Source organism: Anabrus simplex, chromosome 9, assembly GCF_040414725.1.
Source record: "Anabrus simplex isolate iqAnaSimp1 chromosome 9, ASM4041472v1, whole genome shotgun sequence".
Lineage (NCBI taxonomy): Eukaryota > Metazoa > Arthropoda > Insecta > Orthoptera > Tettigoniidae > Anabrus > Anabrus simplex.
In genome coordinates, this window is record NC_090273.1 from 154,284,248 (window position 1) to 154,306,695 (window position 22,448).

A 22,448-nucleotide genomic window follows, 5' to 3' on the forward strand; every position below is an offset into this window, starting at 1 on the left:
AGTGCTCGGTATCTGGAGGGGGTCGCTAGGAACTACTCTCCGAGTAGCCATGCATCACCTTGTCACGACTCGAAACTTGTGATTGCGGGAGGATAAAACCTCCGTACTAACCTAATCTACCCGAGGCAGAGAGGGTGGCCAGACAGGAAGAGTAATGAAATTTAAGAAGGTGAGAATAGAAGGGTATAAATAGTGGTGAAAAATAATGAGCACAGATACCTCTCAAGCAACGTGGGGGACACCTTGTTAGTCTGGCCCTACACCGAGGCCAATCCAGCATGTGTAACCCTGAGCTGGCAGAGCCCTCGGGATCAACAAGCACACAAGCCCCCACACCGACGTCAAGGCCATGGTGTCCCTAGAGGAAGGGGGGGGGGGGCAAAAAAAGACAAGAGTGATGAAACGCGTGAAAATGAAAGACTCCCTAGGTCAGGGATGGCAAACTTTTACCTACTAGCGTGTCGATTAAGGCGACCCTCCGGAGATAGAAATCGATATTTTGGTGAAATTTTTTATGACTGAAATTCAAAGGATTGTGTGATGTCTTGTCGCGAAGTTATTCCGCTGAATTCAAACAATTTGTCACTGTAATAATGCTTTGTTTGCAAATTTAATTTTACATTTAAATCCCATTTACTCCAATAATATTCTGCCAAATGTAACAATATTGGTATGGTATATGTATCACAGCTATATTAAGAAACCTGCACATGGAATTAAGGATTGCAGAATTTTTTCAAGTACTGGGGATTTTTAAGCCCAAAATGTTACAATGTAAAATGTACACAAGCCTTAGTACGATATATCACCTTATATAAATTTTGTACTGAAAAATCGATACGTAATGCTTTTTAAAGGAGTATTTTCTACCTAATTACGAATTTACATTAACATGTTAATTAAATTTCATGAAAGAATGGAATTTAAAATGTCAAAATATGTATTGTGGATAAGCTATTAATCGTATATGAAAGAAATGTTCGTGATATCTGTACTTTTATGTTGGTGACATTCCCACTAAGTTTCCTGAAACTCTATGCATTAGGTACAAATATATCTTTATCTCCGGAATGTCGCCTTATTACTTCTTACTCTCTAATGTACCATCGGTTATTTTTCTTTAAACTCGTCATCTTACTTCATTTAAGTATTACTTTATATCACACATAAATCTGTTCGACTGAATCGCACATAGTGGCACGCGAGTCATAGGTTCTCCATCCCTAGCCTAGGCATTCAGACCTAATAGCGTCGGGGTGAGAAATAAACAAGAGTTGTCCAGGATAGATGAAAGTGAGAAAGCTTGCACAAGTAAGGGAAATAAATGCAAGGGGCCCAGCTAAGGGCCCCATGATCACCAACCCACACTCCCAAGTTAAGAGCCCCAGGAGCAGCTTCTTAGGACAGGCGGGGATACCGCGGGTGTTATTCTACCGCCCCCACCCATATAGGGAGCCAGTCGAACAGTCGCCTGTCCACCAATACTGTAGACCCATGCCTAAGAATGATGGGGTACACTGGAAACGGACGAACAAAAAACTTCAAGCAACTGAGAGAAGGATCTGAAGATGAGCCGGTGGAGTGAAATTACTCTATTTGAAAATATCTGAAGTAACATCAATCTCAGATATACTGAGATAACACCATTTAATGCACTGAGCTGTACATGTTTGTTGAATTGAAACTGCATGAGGACTGAAATTATCTTGACGCTTGACACGATGATCTTCTTCTTTTCCTACCGCTTTTCCCACACCTGTGGGGTTGCGGGTGCGAACTGCGTCGCACATGTGGATTTGGCCCTGTTTTACGGCAGGATGCCCTTCCTGACGCCAACCCTATATGGAGGGATGTAATCACTACGTGTTTCTGTGGTGATTGGTAGTGTAGTGTGTTGTGTGAATATGAAGAGGAGAGTGATGAGACGGACACAAACACCCAGTCCCCGACCCAGAAGAATTAATCAGAAGTGATTAAAATCCCCGACCCAGCCGGGAATCGAACCCGTAACCCTCTGAACCGATGGCCAGTACGCTGACCATTCAGCCAACGAGTCGGACGCTTGACACGATGATAAATTTCTTATTTACAACAGCACTGAAGAGTTCAGCATACATGAATACAACATATTGTTAACTAATCAATGCTACATCACACCTGTCATTGTGCACAGTAGTTGAAAAGTGCGTGGTAAGCCTCAAAGTTCTGTTCCAAATGCAGTGGAACCTGGCAGAACTCCTCACTTGAACTTTCGTCTTATGTTTTATGCTGATTTTGCAGGGGTGGAATAGCAGTAGGAAAATGAACCCATTTCATGGATTTCAACCTAACGGGCTCATCAGCCAGTGAAATCCTCTGCACTGGAAGGCTGACACGGCTACGTCTGCTCTGAAATCAATATAGCGCACCCTTTCTCGGTAATACAACTTAAGAAATGAATTCATGCCACGAACTGTGAAACGGGCAACATACATCTTCATTATAGACTCTTATACCTATCAGCGTTCAGTCTGCAAGCCACTGTGAATTTAGTAACCGCTGCCATAATCCTCTATTAGTAACTACCTCTATGGCCTCGTTTAGTTCGGTACCTCTTATCTTTAAATAGTTGCAAACAGAGTCTAACGATAGGCAGCAATACATTTTATTCCATCATCATCACAGTAACACGGCCATCTCCTTGCACTTCCTCTTGCATTTCCACATGACTTTGTTCATCAGAACTGTTACTAACACTCATTTCATTCTTCTTCTCCTTCTGCGAATTTATGGACTCTTGACGTGTCGCCCAGTCACAAGAACATAATTTTAAAACAATAGACACATTATAACACGCTCCACTTGGTCTGAAAACAATGAAGTACCGATATTCACACACAGACATCTCGAGGACAGTAACATATCCACATCATTGACTCAGATAACCCTAAATTGTTATCCCATTCAAGACATATATGTATACAAACAAAATACAAGTGGAAGCAGGAGCAAAATAGCTTACAAGGAAACAAATGCAATTGTAATGTTTACAACGTTAGGCGGGAGTCATCAAGAAAACGATTGATTGTCTGAAACATTACGGGTGTGGGGTCGAGCAATATACAAGAAACACTGGTTGGGAAAGGGGTGTTTATGTGTGCTAATTGTTCGAAAAATAATCTCCGTGCGGAAGAATAAACAAGACATTGGAAAAGTAGGTGGTTAATGTCACCATCTCGATCTCGAGATATGCAGTGCGGTAGGGTGGTGAGAGGAAAGCGATATTTTTATTGTGGGGTAAGGGCATGATTAAAGCGGAACCGGATTATGTTGGTAATGTGTCGTCTAGTGTATGAACCTTGTGTGTACCAAGACTCAGTAGGTATGTGAGGTTGTTGATAATAAAATTTTCCATTATGTCGGGCAGAGTTACACGATTCCTGTTGCCAAGCATGGTAGGCTGAGTCCTTGAGAAGGTTATAATAGTCCGTGGGGGGATGACTACATTAATATGGTCTGTCTGAAGATGGGCCGCGTATTTTGATTAACTGGCAATTGAATATCTATCTTCCTCTCAGAAAATTCTTACCGGGAGCATTCAACTAACCAATTCGCTAGCAGTTGTTCTTCATGGACATTAAGTATGGGAGATGAAACGAAATATAATTTGAAGTGTTGTATTTCTCTGATGCGCCTTCTTCGGCAAACCCATTAATGTCTTGTAAAGCAAGCTCTAATTAAGCAGGGTTTTATGCACATTTCCTTGTCCTTTCCTTTCTCCTCTCCATCCACTCCGATTTGAAACAAATATAGTGGGGTCTATCATGCATTGGCACTGACTAAGTGCGTTTGGCATCCGGTGTTGTGTGTTTAGTCATCAGCCCGAAGACTGGTTGGATCTTCAACAGCTCCGCCATCAGCTGTCATAGATGGCCTAGGCATCACTGAAGAGGCGTACCAGGGACATGAGGAGTGAGGTAGTTTCCCGTTACTTTCCTCGCATCAGGTGCCAACATTTGCTACCAGGCCTTTCAGGAAAGGATCATGGATGATTAATTAGCAGTGAACTTGTATATTGCTTGAATAAAAATATAATGTAATGGAAATATTGTATTTTGAAACACAGTTGTTACGTGAAAATTGTAGTTATCAAACTTTTCTATTTACAGGTTGCACATCGAAGCCTTTACAGAAACTGCCAAAGTAAGGTCAACAAAAATGTTATACAGAATAACACAAGAGAGGACAGAAGTTGCGAAGTAAGTAACTTCAGCTTCACCTTAAGAAGCAGCCATGTTCATTAGGTTCTTGTAGTGTGAGTGAGATGTCAAGCAGCGCTCGTAGTGGGCAACTCCAGAATCACAAGAACAAGCCCAGCGCAGCGATTCCATAATGGCTCAATGTCTCAGACGTTCACGAAATTCTTATGCGGAAGAATGTAACCAATGTGCCAATGACTGTGCGAGTGGCAACCACTGTATATTTACCCTGTCTAGACCTAACATGTTTGGTACAATACGTGAAATGGCGGTGCTTCTCTCGACAACTTAGGAACCAGAGAAGAATTTGTACTTTTTTCCCCTACGTCGTGGCCATAATAGTCTAACACCGTGGTTGGCGTCTCCGAAGACCTTAAAAAGTAGTTAGTGAGACGTAAAACAAATAACATTATTATTATTATTAACACCGTGGTTAGCCAGTTCGAGTCCTGTTGGTCAAAAAATGTTTACCAACAGAATGTTACCTTCGGGCAGAGCAGCGGTAGCTTGGTAGGGCATGGTCTCAGGGGTGGTACCGAACTGGTCCGAACGAATGGGTTATCAACATGACCCCCCACCCCTCAACAACTCCCTCATTTATCTGGACTCAGTGTCAATTCTCAGGCAGTTTCAGTGCAGTGTAGTACTAGTATAAGTGTACAATGTTATCCGTGTTAAGCGAGAGGGGCTTTAAGTTAGTCGTTTATGAGGGATTTAAATATTCAAAAGATGACAAGACACAATCGTGTCAGAACTGGCGATCCTATCCTAACCCGACCGAAAGGCCACTACATATATCCGTTAATAGACAAGGCCGGAAGGCTGCTACATATATTTACTATATTGTCCTGTGTAATTTTATTGAGAGAGTTGTTATAATTTATGAGCGGACGATAAGGCTTCTTCGATCCGTGGTTTTGACATTGAGCGTCGGACCAGTTCGACCCCACGCTCTCTGCTAACCATCGGTCAAGTTCGAGCCCACTAATTGGATGATCTCCAAATTCTTGTAACTATCGGACCAATTCGGCAACACCCCGTATCAGAATGTTAGCCGGCAGGGTAGGAGATATGGTGATATACAATTTATAATCACTACATTGCGGCCAAAAGCCTGGATGTAAGAACTAAACTCTCTGTAGTGGCCGTATGAAGTCAGAGCATATGACGCTGTTGATGGCGATTCGTCAGTCGGATGGTGACGTCAAGCGTTGAGCAGACGCCTTTATGTTAAACGACAGGAGTAGGCAATTCGCGATACAGCAGGTTTGACCCTTTCCCTGTGTCATTATCATCATCATCATCATCATCATCCCATATCCAGACCTGACGGTCACCCGCGGGCGGCAGGCGAGCCGAACATCTCATCGGACACCCCTGGCACTAAAAGCCATGCGATAACTACTAACAAAATCCTGCATGCAAACGAGAATAGTATTTTATTAGCAAGAAGAACCGTGCGAAGAACAGTAATTCCGGTAGTAGTGATGGGACATTCGATTCATTTTACTGAATCGATTCATTTGATTCCGTTCACGTTACTGAATCGATACAGTGATCCGATTCACGGCACATTAGAGTTACCGCTCCTACTCCATCTGTGTAGTATGTAATGGTAAGACAGCAGCAACAGCATTCAGTGTTCGCTGCTGCCATCTGGTCTTCATACTATGAACTCTATTCTTAGAAAAAAATGCTAGTCACTCTAATACATTCCGGCGACACAGGATAGGAAAGGTCTGGGATTAGGAAGGTAGCAGCCATGGCCTTAACCCGCGAGTGGTCGCTATATGAGATTTTCTCTCACATTATTTTTTATTGTGATATTACTTCAGAGTGATGAAAGGGAGGTGACTGTTCCCTCTTCTAGCTGAGTTTATAATTGTCGTGAGTAGAGCGATTCACATTTGAAGGGTAAGCACCCCCTCCCCTAGTCAGAACAAAGGTTCCTATGTGTCCGTGCACGCTGCGTGGGAGTTTCTCTCATCGCGCGACCAATGACGTTGGTGTTATGTTGAAGTGGAGCGGGAAACTTACTCCTGTTGTCCGCGTTAGTATTTGAATTATGAGCATTTCTTGTTTTTGAAAATATGATTGTGTTCAGAAACCTTGCTTTGTACGTAAATATTAATAGATATAATGCATGTGTGAGATTTTATTTTTTACAACTTCAGGATGGAAGTTATTTTTATGTACATTGCATATGTTACTTTAAGTAGTAATTTATGTCTTTAATAAACAGCTAATAATTTCATTTTTATCTAAAATATGTCCGGCTCCATGTCTAAATGGTTAGCGTGCTGGCCTTTGGTCACAGGGGTCCTGGGTTCGATTCCCGGCAGGGTCGGGAAATTTAACCTTACTTGGTTAATTTCGCTGGGGCGGGGCTGGGTGTATGTGGGTGTATGTGTCGTCTTCATCATCATTTCATCCTCATCACGAGGCACAGGTCGCCTACAGACGTCAAATCGAAAGACCTGCACCTGGCGAGCCGAACTTGTCCTCGGACACTCCCGGCACTAAAAGATATACGCGATTTCATTTCATTTATCTAAAATATATAAGGTAGAACTTGCGTTTCATTTCAGTAGTAAATTTCAGCCTTACGCCCCACATAACTGTGAAAAATGTCATATTTATTTTAATGTGAAAGTCTCACGCGCGACCACTCACGTTACATTTCGGCTAGCGACCACTCGCGGGTTTAAGGTACAGTCCCAGCATTTCCTGTTGCGAAAATGGGGAAACTACGGAAAACCGTCTTAACGGCTGCCGACGGTGGGATTCAAACCCACCATCCCCCGAATGCAAGCGCACCGGACGTCCAACTCGCTCAGTCATTTTTGAAAATATGTATTTTTCTATCGGCAGCGGATATTTTTAAATCGTCATATTTTGTATAGGCTACCCGAGATGTAGAGTAGGCCACTGGTTTTGTGATTCAACATACTGTTGGTTAAGTTATTGTGTCAGTTGGCTCACTTACTGTCCACATATGATTGAAGTCTTGTGCAACGATGTGACATACGAACTGAGAGAATACTGAGTCGTTCTTCCCAATATAAAACAGGTACTTTTGAGTGGTCATGAGCATGACCCATAGCCATACGTCAGGCTAGAGTCGAGTTTAATTAATTGTCAAATGTCAACTAAGTTATAATACTAAGATTCATTAAACTAATAAATAGTACAACCTAATAGCCTACCTAGTTACCAACTGCTTTAGAATTACGTTTAGACTACCTTTTTAACACGAAAATAAATCCATCTATTATTTAAACCTCCCTGTAAGAAGAGGACAGTGAATGCAATGAATCGTGTGTGTGTTGTGTCTCACTGATCCGTGACTTCATACAATTCTTTCGGTGTGCCATGGCTCACTGTATGACTCGCTGCAGCGGAGGCTCGGCTCGCCGTCAGCACTCTCCGCTGGGAGTAAGCTGAATCGTGTGCCGTGAGTTCGCCGTTCCTGTGAATCGATTCACTCGGACACTTGAATGAATCGATACACTGCTTCGAATCATTCATTCAGTAGCCAATACTATCCGGTAGTACATGTACATAGGAGGTGTAAGGAAAACCGCCTGACTCGCGCTAGCTACAGGTGTAGGCCAGTCATTTATTTCGTTGTAGTACGGAGTATATTCGTTTCTAAGAGTATTGATACTCTCAATAGCTGTCTGTCAATTATGCAGTTAACTGGCGAGCGTGTTTCCGACGCCAGGCGCCAGTCTGGTTAGAAGTGGTTTGGGCTACAACAGTAGCCCGCGCGAGCATTGCAGTTTCAGTGCTGACACTGAGCGAGCAAAGGAAAGGTGAGCGCAGGCGGCCAAGTAGATGACTTTCAAATCAGTCAGTGGTTAGATGAAAGTAGTGATAGTATTGTTAGCGGTGATAGTGACGACAGTGAACAGGATAGACTTACACAGGAAATACACCAAACTGAATCTGAAGAAGGTGCAAGCAGTGAGGAAGATACCCGCTCGAGTGCCCAGTGACAAATGACGATGTAGGTATCGGGAGCAATAATTCCAGATGGTTCATTTCCAAGGACAATTTCAAGTGGCCAGGGGATCATCCACGATCCAATGTGCGTACAAGAGCCCATATTACTATCGTTCACTTTCACTTTCCTGGACTTAAGGGAATTGTTCGTTCTGTGAAAACTGAACTTGAATGTTTAGAACATTTCATAGATAGTAATGTTATAAAAATGACAACCACAGCGACAAATATTTATATAGGTGAATTAAGAGACAAGTTCGAACGTGATCGTGATGCAAAATTTACCGATACTACAGATATACGAGCTTTGATAAAGTGCCAAAATTCCCTAAAATGGTCTTCTAGTGTAGGTATTTGGGTATATATATATAAATAAATTTATTTAAAAGCTGTAATTCTTGTATTTCAGTTTCCATGGTATATATTTTGTAGTGTGAGATGCAATCAAATTTTTCCTCAAGGGCTTTTATTTCCACTTCTTAAGAAAAGGAAAACCTACATATGGTCTTCAAATTAGGCTTAGAATATTTATATATACTACTTTTTAAGATACTACCAAAGATACCCAAAACTACCACGTACGAGTCATTCAGATTGAATTTTAGTTTGGGCTACAACAGTAGCCCGCGCGAGTAACACTGCGTCTATTCCTAGCGCGAGTGTCCGAGGGTTAATCTAGAATCAACTGGGGGAAAAGTAAGGTATTGTTACACACAGAGACAGAGAGAGAGCTGGGCTGAGTGGCACTGGCCTTCTGAACCCAACTTGGCAGGTTCGATCCTCGCTCAGTCCGGTGGTATTTGAAGGTGCACATGTACGTCAGCCTCGTGTCGGTAGATTTACTGGCACGTAAAAGAACTCCTGAGGGACTAAATTCCAGCACCTCGGCGTCTCCGAAAACCGCAAAAGTAGTCAGTGGGACGCAAAGCCAATAACATTATTACTCACACGAGTGGCCTTTGTTATTATCGTATGGCTCCGGAGAGGCCCGATGCAGGTCTTTTGACCTGACTCCCGTAGGCGACCTGCGCGTCGTGATGAGGATGAAATGATGATGAAGACGTCACATACACCCAGTCCCCAGTGCCAGCAGAATTTACCAATTATGGTTAAAATTCCCGACCCTGCCGGAAATCGAACCCGGGACCCCTGTGGCCAAAGGCCAGCACGCTAACCATTTAGCCATGGAGCCGGACATTATGGTGAAAATTCCTGAGCCTGCCCGAAATCGAACCCGGGACTTCTCTGACCAAAGGCCAGCACGCTAACAATTTAGCCATAGAGCTGGACACGAGTGGTCTAATAACCTCAGCTCCAATCAGACTTCCGAAGGGTAGTGAGAATGAAGGGAGTACTGTATTCGTACAAAAATTGGATGACTCATCATCACCACTAGCCACTGAAAAGAGTGGGTTTCGAAGTGTAACTGAATACTTTGTGGACTTGCGGACCTATTACATTACTTCCCCATTTGATTCTGGATGAACTTTGCAAGGAATGGGGTTGGTTCTTTCCCCATTTTAACTGTGCTCTTTCCGTAAATCATAGCCCATAATTATTCGATGAGACTGTGAACGCTTCATATATGGATAGGTGGATGGACATCTGTCCACTGACTGTTTAGACTTAAACCCATGGAGGATATAATCCTTTCAAACTCCTAGTTACGTTCTTGATACAGAACCAAGAGGATGTACCGAGCACTAGCAATAATGAAGTAGAATTTGCATTCGAATGAAGTGCAAGGAGGGAGGGAGGAAGTAGCCTACAGCTGTGCTGGCGTGCGGCCATGAATACTGGAGTCTGGCACCTGCAGACGACACTGAACACGAGGCTCACAAGGAATGGAATAATGATACGTAACGTTAGGGAAACTCACACCCTAATGAATTCCAAAACAAGCAATACTAAGTGCGAAATGATGGCAGCTTTAAAATTCCATTTACTGATGTCTTCATGCGTACACCAAGAAATTATTCAGAGATTAGGTTGTTTAAAATTAGTCCAGTTTTATTATGGGGTGCAGTGTACAACTTACGTCATTCCGCATGCATAGGGTGGATAAGAATTGAGGAATTTTCTGAGAGAAGGGTGCTTCAGCAGTTCAGATAAAGACGATATTAGTTACCAAATAGGATAAGACAAGGAGAGAAGACGCGCATTTCAATTGTAAATTCAAAAACCAAGACAAGAGGTGTGAAAAAATAAATGCTTGTTAAGTTATACAGTACATACTGAAAGTAGATTATTGATCTAATAGAAGAGTACTTTTACTAAGCGCGTCAATCAATCCTTGCTATGTTCCTTCTTCCTCTCCGCCCAAATCTGTTTCATTTGTTCTGATCTCTGTTTCCGGAGCTTTATTCCTGAAGGTCACTCCTTAAATTTTGTCCCCAAACAACTTCCTATTACGAGTACACTTAAAATCAATTTTTTGCTTCTTTGACAACATTTAATGTCTTTGCAAACCATACTGGTTGTACATAAAGCTTTATGATTTTATTGGAAAAATGTTTTGTCAGTCTCCCATTATTCATTCTGTTCAAATGTCCGAAAGCTGACAATTTCCTTTTCTTTATTATATTCTGGCTCTGTTGTCCTTGCGCCAAGAATGCTTCTAAAAAGTTATCTATCTTCATAATTTAGTTTAGTTCAGCTTTAATGTTTCGATTTCATAGAATGCTTCAAGCCTCACCACTGCATTGTGATGTTTAATTTTGGCGGTAGAATGACACCCGCCGTATCCCCTGCCCATCATAAGAGGCGAGTAGATGGGGCTCCAGGGCCTCTTAAACTGAGAGCGTGGTTTCGTGACCACGGGGCCCTCAGCTGAGTCCTAGCATTGCTTCCACTTATTTTTTCCAGGCTCCTCCTTTCATCTATCCTATCCGAACTCCTTTGGTCAGCTCTTGTATTCTTTTTAGACTCTGGCGGAATTAGAACACTCGAGGCCTAGGGAGTCTTTCATTGTCACGCCGGTCGTGGCCCTTGTCTTCCTTTGGCTGATACCCTTCAGTTTTAGAAATGTCGGACACCTTGCATTTTTCTCTCAGATCATTATTATATAGAGGATTGTTGCCTAGTTGTACTTACCCCTAAAATAATAATCACCACCACCACCACCACCACCACCACCACCACCACCACCACCACCACCTCCCATGACAATGTATTTTATTGGAATACACTTCTAGTGATCTGGAATGCTACGTTCATCTTTTTTGCTCTTACTTCCAAACTGTGTTTTTAGTTCTTGCTTATGTTTATCCGTTCACCTAAATATTTATTTTAATAAACAATTTTCAAAACCTCTGTTCAGGCCGTACTGGAGCTCCGATGACGTCTCTCAAAGAGGCGAAGTGTTTCCTCCGTGCGACCCGTGTAATGCAAAGTCCTGATACGTCTGTACCTTGTAATTATGAAATGTTCACAAATTTTGTAATAATATAACTGGTGAGATCACTAACACCTGTAATCTCATCGTAAATCGTAAGTCAGGTTTATGTAATTTTAGGTGAAGTACGGTAGGTTTGAAGTGCGATCTACGCGGTCAAAGCTTGAGTGTTTTACCCGTCAATGTACCCACCAAATAATTATTATGCATTAATACAAATATGGAGACAACAAAATACAACAACAAAAACAATAATAATAACTCTAGATGGTCATAAATACAGTAGCTTTCTTTTTTATTTTATTCTTCACACTTCTGGCACTATCCTTTGGAGACTTTATTGTGAACCTTTCTTCAACACAAACATTTGTATATTTTTTTAATTTAGGAATAGCCCACGTTTTCCCGAATATTAATGCAATGATCAGCAAGATCTGTTAGTTACTTCACACATTCACGGAAATTGCCAAGGAATAATTATTTAATTATTACTTAAGTAGTCTATTGATTACTTAATTGTTAATGTGCATTGCTTCCAACATCTAAATGTTATCTACCAGCAATATAATTTTTATGCATAGGCCCCACATTCAAAAATGTTAAAATAATTTATAAATTGCATTTACTTCTACAATTTTGGACTGGGTTTTGTTTTTACTCGCATTAATTTTGGAGAGGAAAGGCAGCGCGTACTCAACATTACTAACCGAAGAAATAACCACATGTAGGTTCAGTTGGTTGCTGTCCACTTTTATGCTTTTTCTGTATCAACAATAAAACGCCCCGCTGTAAATCTGTGTAACTTGGAAGTCAAAAGCAGATCTCATCATCAGCTCAGGAGAATGAGTGAAACATACTCTTCTTCGTAACAGGTATATTTTCGGTTGGGATTTTCGTTTTTCATAAAGGCTCTCATACGAAGAAAATATAAATGCCAATATATATTTAGTTGTATAGTTGTATTTCCGCTAATACTACGATATTCCCTATATTCGCATGCTGCTCTTTCTCCGATCACGCCGCCGCTGCTCCACTCATTCTACTGCTCTGCTCACCTGTCGTCTGTCTACTCAACTCATCACGTGACTCTGACGTCATCTTCTCCACGCATCGCCTTCTCCGCTTGTGTGTGTGCTGGTGCTTACCTCTATTGGACACGTGATTATGACGTTTCTGGAACATGCTGGCTTTCCGCTTTACTTTTCTCGATGTTTCTGTACTGCTATATGTTCTCGCTCCGCCGCTCTAAAAATTGGGTCTGCCTTCGTCTCGGAGTGGTGAAGCACCAAAACAACTGTGCTACGTTCTATATTGTCATTACCATATGGACTGTTATTCCTTCAAGTAATTTGGTGAGCAAGACTTACCATAATGTTATCTGGACATTAACGTTTTTATTGGGCCATCTGCCCCCAGCTGAACTTTCCTTCCGCCGGCTTATTTTTGTATCAAAATCACATATGCAAGACTTCATTTCTACTAAAACTTTTCAATCACGAACTGTGCTACGGACAATGTAATTTTGAAATCACATTATCTGCTTCCTAGGACCAATGCTACTTTGTGCAATTATAATCATAATAATAGATCCCGTAGCATAAATACACCCGGCGAAGAGAATCCTTTCCCCAGTTCGATCCCTACCGCATTTCCCCTTTCCCCTCCTTTCGCATTTTTCTTTCAGGTTCGCTCCCTTTTTATTCGGCTTTTATTATTCTTCATTGTACGCTTTATATTTATTCATACGGTTTTTGGATGCATTTCTTATAATCTATATAGTAAATGTGGCACATCTTTCTTATCTTCTGAGGTTTCCTCTATATAATTCACTACCTATCGAACTCTTGTCTTCGATGTATTACCTTGTTGTGAAATGTTTAATTATTTATTTATTGTTAAATATATCTTATTTGTATTGTTAACCTTTGGTTTCCTTTTGTTCCTATATTCTTTTCTCTTGGCGTTGCTCCTTCTCACTGCGCGTTTCCATCGTTCAGTTATTATTATTTCTATTATTATTATTTGTGCCTCTTTTTCTACGACTTTTATGCTTAAGCTATATATATTAACTAATTCTATAACTATATTATCACAGCATTGTTTGTACTGTACATTACCACTACAGCTGTTGATAAGTTCTTAGCATTGGGGCAACTGCGAACTTTCACACACTGTATTAAATTCGCAACACATATTTCCTCGAAACGGTGTGATACGGTAACAATTAAATTAATAAATTCCACGAGAAGCATTACGACCCTTGAATTTATATTACGACGTGAAGATACCATACCTAACCTAAACTATGAAGTCTCATCATCTTTTTTTTTTTTTGCTAGGGGCTTTACGTCACACCGACACAGATAGGTCTTATGGCGACGATGGGATAGGAAAGACCTAGGAGTTGGAAGGAAGCGGCCGTGGCCTTAATTAAGGTACAGCCCCAGCATTTGCCTGGTGTGAAAATGGGAAACCACGGAAAACCATTTTCAGGGCTGCCGATAGTGGGATTCGAACCTACTATCTCCCGGATGCAAGCTCACAGCTCATTGTCTTAATAACAGCTGTTTACGTAAATCCTGGTGTCATAAATTTAGAGAACAAACATGCAGTATACTTAAATATAAAGTCCTGTCTTTCAGGAGTCATAATCATCCAAAGAATTCTCCGAGTCCTTTCCAATTTCATTCAGAAGTACATTTTGTAACTTTCGCTTAGCTCGCCTCAGTTGATCAGTTGATCGCGCTTTCTACAGTACGGCCTGTATATTTCGTATGTAAGATGATGCACTCAGGTACGGAAGTATAATGTTATGATTTAATAATAAAGTTACTGTTTTTACGTCCCACTAACTACTTTTTAATGATTTTCCGAGACACCGAGGTGCCGGATATTTGTCCCGTAGGAAATGTATTATGTGCCAGTAAACTTAGCGACACGAGGCACTTTCAAATACCACCGGACTGAGCCGGGATAAAACCTGCCAAGTTGTGATCAGAAGACCAACGCCTCAACCATCTGAGCTACTCAGCCCAGCATGTTATGATCTTGAAGCTTTTTAAACAACTTCTTCTTCTTCTTCTTCTTTTCCTGCCGCTTTTCCCACACCTGTGGGGTCGCGGGTGCGAACTGCGTCGCACATGTGGATTTGGCCCTGTTTTACGGCCGGATGCCCTTCCTGACGCCAACCCTCTATGGAGGGATGTAAGCACTATTGCGTGTTTCTATGGTGGTTGGTAGTGTAGTATGTTGTGTGAATATGATGAGGAGAGTGTTGGGACGGACATATACACCCAGTCCCCGAGCCAGAAGAATTAATCAGAAGCGATTAAAATCCCCGACCCGGCCGGGAATCGAACCCGGGACCCTCTGAACCGAAGGCCAGTACGCTGACCATTCAGCCAACGAGTCGGACAAAGCTTTTTAAACAACTACGGATAGAAAATAATACATGAATACTTGAATACAAATATTAATAATAATTTGGTGTTACACTAGGTGTATGCATAAGTCTTTTCCGGTTTTACTAAGCGATGGCGCCTGACATTAACCTACCAACACACACCAGTTGAGTCCACCAAACATCAGCGTCTGTGCGGTATCGTTCAGTGATCATGTCGACATTTGTGTCTGAAAAAGAACATTTGTGGCATACATTGCTTTTCTTATTTAATTTAATAAAAAAGGAGTCTGTGGAAAGTCATCGTTTGCTGGTAGAAACATATGGCGAACACGCTCTATCGATTAGAACATTCAGACAATTTAAACGTAGTAATTTCAATGTGAAAAACAGTGCGCGCTCTGGTAGCGGTATTGTGCATTATGAATTCTTGAAGCCCGGCGAAACCGTTAATGCAAAACGCTATCACCAATAAATGATTAATTTAAATCACGCATTGATCGATAGACGACGGGAATGGGCCAGAAGACATGGCAAAGTGATTTTGTTACATGACAATGCGCCGTCTCATACAGCAAAACCAGTGAAAGACACTTTACAATCGCTTGGATGTGACATCATTCTGCACCCGCCTTACTGCCCCGACCTCTACTGAAGTGAAATGGCCTATGGCTTTTCGTGCCGGCAGTGTCCGAGGACATGTTCGGCTCGCCAGATGCAGGTCTTTTGATTTGCACCCGTAGGCGACCTGCGCGTCGTGATGAGGATGAAATGGTGGTGAAGACGACACATACACCCAGACCCCTGTCAGCGAAATTAACCAATTATGGTTAAAATTCCCGAGCCTGCCGGGAATCGAACCCGGGACTCCTGTGACCAAAGGCCAGCACGCTAACCATTTACCTATGGAGCCGGACAATGGCTCGACTAATAATTTGCCACAAAAGACAAGCAGTTTCTGGCATGGTATTCATAGCTTACTTGAAAGATGGGTCAAGTGTGTAGAAGCCGACGGCCAATATTTTGATTGAACAGAAAATTAATTTCTCTTGAGAATTACCTGTTTTCTTTACTGCAAAACCCGGTATAAACTTATACATACACATGGTACGTGTATGAAGCTGTAAAGTAACTACACGGAACAGCCTACTTGCCTACTTTTTGGTACCTTGCAATTTCCTCCGTCTTTGTGTTCATTCTTTCCACATGAAATGGTGTATGGCTTTTAGTGCCGGGACTGTCCAACGACATGTTCGACTCGCCAGGTGCTTGATTTGACTCCCGTAGGCGACCTGCGCGTCGTGATGAGGATGAAATGATGATGAAGACGACACATACACCCATCCCTCGTGTCAGCGAAATTAACCAATGATTGTTAAAATTCCCGACCTTGCCGGGGAATCGAACCCGGGACCCATGTGACGAAAGGCCAGCACGTTAACCATTTAGCCATCTAGTTCTTATCTCTTCATATGTTGACGTAGACTGCCCGCTGGCAGTAGGAAGCCTGTGAAAATCAGTTGGTAGGCACCCCACTCATCACTTATGCATGCGGGACATTTACAGGTAGAAAGTACGGCGTTCGTGAGTCACTTGGTATTAAGGAGGATACTACACTCACTGCAGTTAACATTTCAAACTACATCATTTGAATTGATTTGGTAATAACAGAATTAAGGATTAACGATTAATGTTTGTCTTTCACAAATTATTTCATGTTTGGTTCCAATCTTGATAGTGCACACCTCGGATCACTTTTAACATCTAGCCGTGCTCGGTATTTCGATTTGATGTAAACCAGCGTATAAAACACATAGATATATTCATGGAAACAGCACCAACAACCTTGCAGCTTCCATTGCAAGTTGTGGGTATATTGAAAAAGAGTTTAACCAAAATTCTTCAACAGTCCAATGTAGATTGCTTCGCAATCACATTTTAAGTCGATTGCCTGCTTCTGGAATTGGTAATCAAATCTAATTCTGTTTTAAACGGATGTCGCGTCAACTGAAGAGATGTCTGGAAAGTAGCGTCCAACTTCGGTTTTCAAGGATGACAAATGTTCTGAAACAAAGTCTTCAATTCGCTTTTCATATTTAATCGAAAATTTTGTGCCATCATAAAGCGCATTAAATATAATAATTTTAATAACAATTTTTTTCTACGTGTACGATTTAGTGGTAGTGAAGATAACTTTTTGCAGGAGATATTTCATTGTCACAAATTTTTACTGTTTAGCAAATTCATGTGTATTTTTCACTGCACACCATGCCTCCCCTGAAGTTCTCCAACGCCTCCCCAGGGGTTTGCGACCCGAGGTTGAGAACCGTTGGCCTAGTTGTACTTCCTCTTTAAAAAGTAACCACCACCACCACCACCACCACCACCACCACCACCACCACCACCACCATTATTCTTCTTCTTCTTCTTCCTGACTTTAATTCAATGATTGTGGTAGTTATTTGATATGGATTTAGTCTATTTGGGCTAGTTTTACTTCCGGATACCCTTCCTGATGTATTCACCAGTGCGTGTTTCAGCAGTGTTGTGAATTATATTGAGACGAATACTCACACACCCAGTCCCCGAACGACAAGAATTAACCATACGCCGGTAAAAATCTCTGTCCTGCCGAGAATCGATCCCGGGACATTTGAACCGAAGACCATTGTGCTGATCGTTCACCCAAGCAGACATGTAGAGTAAATTAACTATTACTTGATAGTCTCTTCATAGGACCTCCAGTTTCTCATCTGCAGGGACGTGATGATACCCATAGGCCTTTCCAGTAGTGGTGGTGATGATAGTTATTGTTCAATACAATCTTTTGTTAATACTAATCATAATGGAAGAAGAAAGATGCCTCGCCTTCCACAAATGGGGGTATCGAGTAATCAAAAAGGAGAGCCTCTCACGGAAGACGTGGACATGAAAGACTCCCAAGGCCTCGCAAATTTTATACCATCGGATTTGGTAGACAACAAGATTTTACCAAGGGGGATTAGACAGGAGTAGTATAATGGGAGAGTTCGGTGGCCTCCTCCCGCGGGAAATTTGAATTCTGGCGGGAAATTTGAATTTTTGGCGGGAAATTTGAATTTTGGCGCGAGATTTGAATTTGTAAACAAAGCCACGTGCTTTTTGACAGCTGTCATCAACAACAACGCATCGCTAACCTCACTGCTGACATCTTGACGGGCCTAAACCTCAGTGGTACCAACTTAACCTAACTAGCGTGAGGTAAACAAAGCCACGTGTTTTTTGACAGCCACGTGCTTTTTGACAGACAACAACGCATCGCTAACCTCACTGCTGCCATCTTGACGGGCCTAAACCTCAGTAGTACCAACTTAACTAGCGCGAGGTAAACAAAGCCACGTGTTTTTGACAGCCACGTGCTTTTTGACAGACAACAACGCATCGCTAACCTCACTCCTGCCATCTTGACGGGCCTAAACCTCAGTAGTACCAACTTAACCTAACTAGCGCGTGGTAAACAAAGCCACGTGCTTTTTGACAGCCACGTGCTTTTTTGACAGTTGTCATCCGCCATCCTTAAACCACAGAGCACTGTGCTGCCCTCTTTATCGTAGTAGATGTAAAATTCGTCACCTGTCATCGGCAGTGCTGCCATCTTGGCGGGCCTCAACCTTAGTGCTACCAACTTAACCTCACTAGCGTGAGATAAACAAAGCCACGTGCTTTTTTTGACAGCTGTCATCCACCATCTTTAATCAATACAGCACTGTGCTGCTATCATGCGGGCAATTTCGTCAGCTGTCATCCGCCATCTTTAATCTACAGAGCACCGTGCTGCTCTCTGTAGTAGCGGGAAATTTGAAAAGTTCTGTTACTTGTCATCCGTCATATTTAATCAAGAGAGCACCGTGCTGCCATCTTTAGCTAGATACCTTTGAAATGTGGTGGCGGCAAATTCCACGTGCTCTTGTTTAGTAAACAAACTCACGCGCTTTTTGTCAGCTGTCATCCGCCATCTTTAATCTATAGAGCTCAGTGCTACACTCTTTAGGTACATACCTTTGAAATATGGCGGCGGATAATTTAAAAAGAAAAATTCTACATCAGCCATCTCTCGACGCTAATTGCACAAGATGGTGGCTATACATGACTCCTTAAAGGTGCTTATGCAAGATGGCCGCTATACATAGGTTCTTATGAGATGCCCTTGGGATGCTTGCGCAAGATGGCGGTTATACAAGGCTCCTTATGAGACTCCCTAGAGATGCTTGCGCAAGATGGCGGTTGCTCTTATGAGGTGGCTTAAGGGTCTTTGCACAAGATGGCTAGAGATGCCCTAAGGATGCTTGCGCAAGATGGCGGGCGCAAGATGGCGGCTATACACGACTCCTTATGAGACGCCTTAAGGGTGCTTGCGCAAGATGGCTGCTGCTCTTATGAAGAAAGCTAGCTTAGAGGCTAACGTGTCGTGCTAGTTCGATTCATTAAATTTGGGGCTTAAATGCATAATGTTAAATATCTCGAAGACGGCGCATCGTAGATCAAAACGGACAAAATTTTTCTACCCAATACCTCGGTTCGCAGTATGAGGAACATGATATCATAAGAAAAACATAGTCTAATGATGAGATCAACGGTTCGCTTCTAACTTAGGCCCTTTGGCATTACCTCTGTTTCAGCTCGTAATGAAGCAAGTCTTCGTAACATGATCAGGTCTAGCTATGGTAGAGAGTATAACGTACCGTGCAGGTTCGATTCATTACATTTGGGGCTTAAATGCACAATGTTAAATATCTCGAAAACGGACAAAATTTTTCTACCTGATACCTAGGTTTGCAGTATCAGGAACATGATAGCATAAGAAAAACATAGTCTAATGATGAGATCGACGGTTCGATTCCTACTTAGGCCCTTTGGCATTGGCAGCTATCTATTTCTACAAGATGGCGGCTATACATAGCTTCTTTTGAGACAGCTTAAGAGCGCTTGCACAAGATGACTGCTGCTCTTATGAGACGTCCTAGGGGTGCTTGCGGGAGGTAGCAGCGACAAGACGATGACTATACACAGCTGCTTATGATACGGCCTAGAGGTGCTTACACAAGATGGTGGCTGCTCTGATGAAGAAAGCTAGCTTTGCATCGTGCAGGTATTTTTACAGCACTAAACCTCATACCTTTGAAATGTGGTGGCGGGTAATTTGAAAAATTCGACCTGCTTTTTCATAAGCTGTTAAGGCCTCCTCTTATGTCAAGGCATAGCTCTATCGAACAAGTTTAAACCTGCATCGGAATAGCTAGAGTAAGCACGTGCTGCAGTGATGACGTCATTAAGCATGTTTAGACTTGCAAATCACAGAAGAAACGTAACAAGGCTGGAATCGAAAACTGCACTCTATGCCGTTAACTTTATCATGTGATCGGAACATTGATTGAAGTGTTTAGAACACTAAATAAGTAGAACCGAACACTGTACTCGATACAACATGTGATTAGAACATGTCAGGGGATACCTTTGTTCTAAGAAGATTAGTTTACCGCACATTCCTTGTAGGGCTAATAGGCTAAGGGGCTAATGTTCGAAAGGGCTAATGGGCAAAAGGGCTAAAGGGCTAAAGGGCTAATGGGCTAAAGGGCTAAAGGAGCAACAACCTCATCGATCGCTATCAGCAAGAACGCTTGTACTTTGTTAAGTGTAGAAAATTAATCTTTATTTGTAAATGGTTTCATGTTCAGAACAAGGAATGGAACCTAGGGGTTACGTCTTACCTAATAAAATCCCCGAGGTGCGATGAGTTACGTTTTTCGAACTAGTGTTTGGAACACTGAACTTTTCAAGATGATAGCAGAGAGTTTAGGAATGTTCTGTTGTTGGATTATAAATTCTGCGCTACAACATGCATAAGGTGGCAGCCTTGAGGTTTACTGCCGTAAAGATGACAAGAGTGAGGTTAACAATGTTCCGTTGTTGGATTTTAAATTCCGCGCTATAACATGCATAAGGTGGCAGCCTTGAGGTTTACCGCCGTAAAGATGGCAGCAGTGAGGTTAGCGACGCTCTATTGTCCTTCAAAGTGAGGTTAGGGTTCGTCAAGAAGACAGCTGTCAAAAAAGCACGTGGCTATGTTTACCAAACAAGAGCACGTGGTCGTGACGTCACGGTCACGTAATCAATCCTTAGCTCGACGTCGTTAAGAGCAGCATTAGGATTAGCTATGCTTAAAAATCTTGGGAACAGAGCAGCAGTTTGAATTGCCATGTTTCAAAGCGTGTACATATCACCTATCGATTTTACATGCATCGACCATCGTACTAAACTTCATCCGCTAGATAGTGCTGCTATCTTAGCATAACCTATACCCATTAAATCAAAGTACAATGAATAGCCATGTTTCAAAGCGTGTACACATCACCTATCGATTTTACATGCATCGACCATCGAACTAAACTTCATCCGCTAGATAGTGCTGCTATCTTAGCATAACCTATACCCATAAAATTAAAGTACAATGAATAGCCATATTTCAAAGCGTGTACACATTACCTATCGTTTTTGCATACATCACTCTCGTACTAAACTTCTTCCGGTAGATTGTGCTGCTATCTTAGCATAACCTATACGCGTGACCTTAAAGTACAATGAATAGCCATGTTTCAAAGCGTGTACACATTACCTATCGACTTTGCATGCAACAAATATCGTACTAAACTTCTTCCGCTAGGTTGTGCTGCTATCTTAGCATAACTTATACACATGAACTTAAAGTACAAAGAATAGCCATGTTTCAAAGCGTGTACACATTACTTATTGATTTTGCATTCATCGAATCTCGTACTAAATTTATTCCGCTAGATGGTGCTGCTATCTTAGCATAACCTATACCAATGACCTTAAGGTACAAAGAATAGCCATGTTTCAAAGCGTGTACACATTACCTATCGACTTTGCATGCAACAAATATCGTACTAAACTTCTTCCGCTAGATTGTGCTGGCATCTTAGCATAACTTATACACATGAACTTAAAAGTACAAAGAGTAGCCATGTTTCAAAGCATGTACACATTACCTATCGATTTTGCATGCATTGACTCTCGTACTAAACTCCTCCCGCTAGATTGTGCTGCTATCCTAGCATAACCTATACGCATGACCTTAAAGTAAAAAGAATAGCCATGTTTCAAAGTGTGTACACATCACCAATCGATTTTGCATGCAACAAATATCGTACTAAACTTCTTCCGCTAGATTGTGCAGCTACCTTAGCATAACTTATACACATGAACTTAAAGTACGAAGAATAGCCATGTTTCAAAGTGTGTACACATTACTTATTGATTTTGCATGCATCAAATATCGTACTAAATTTCTTCCGCTAGATTGTGCTGCTATCTTAGCATAACCTATACCTATGAACTTAAAGTACAATGAATA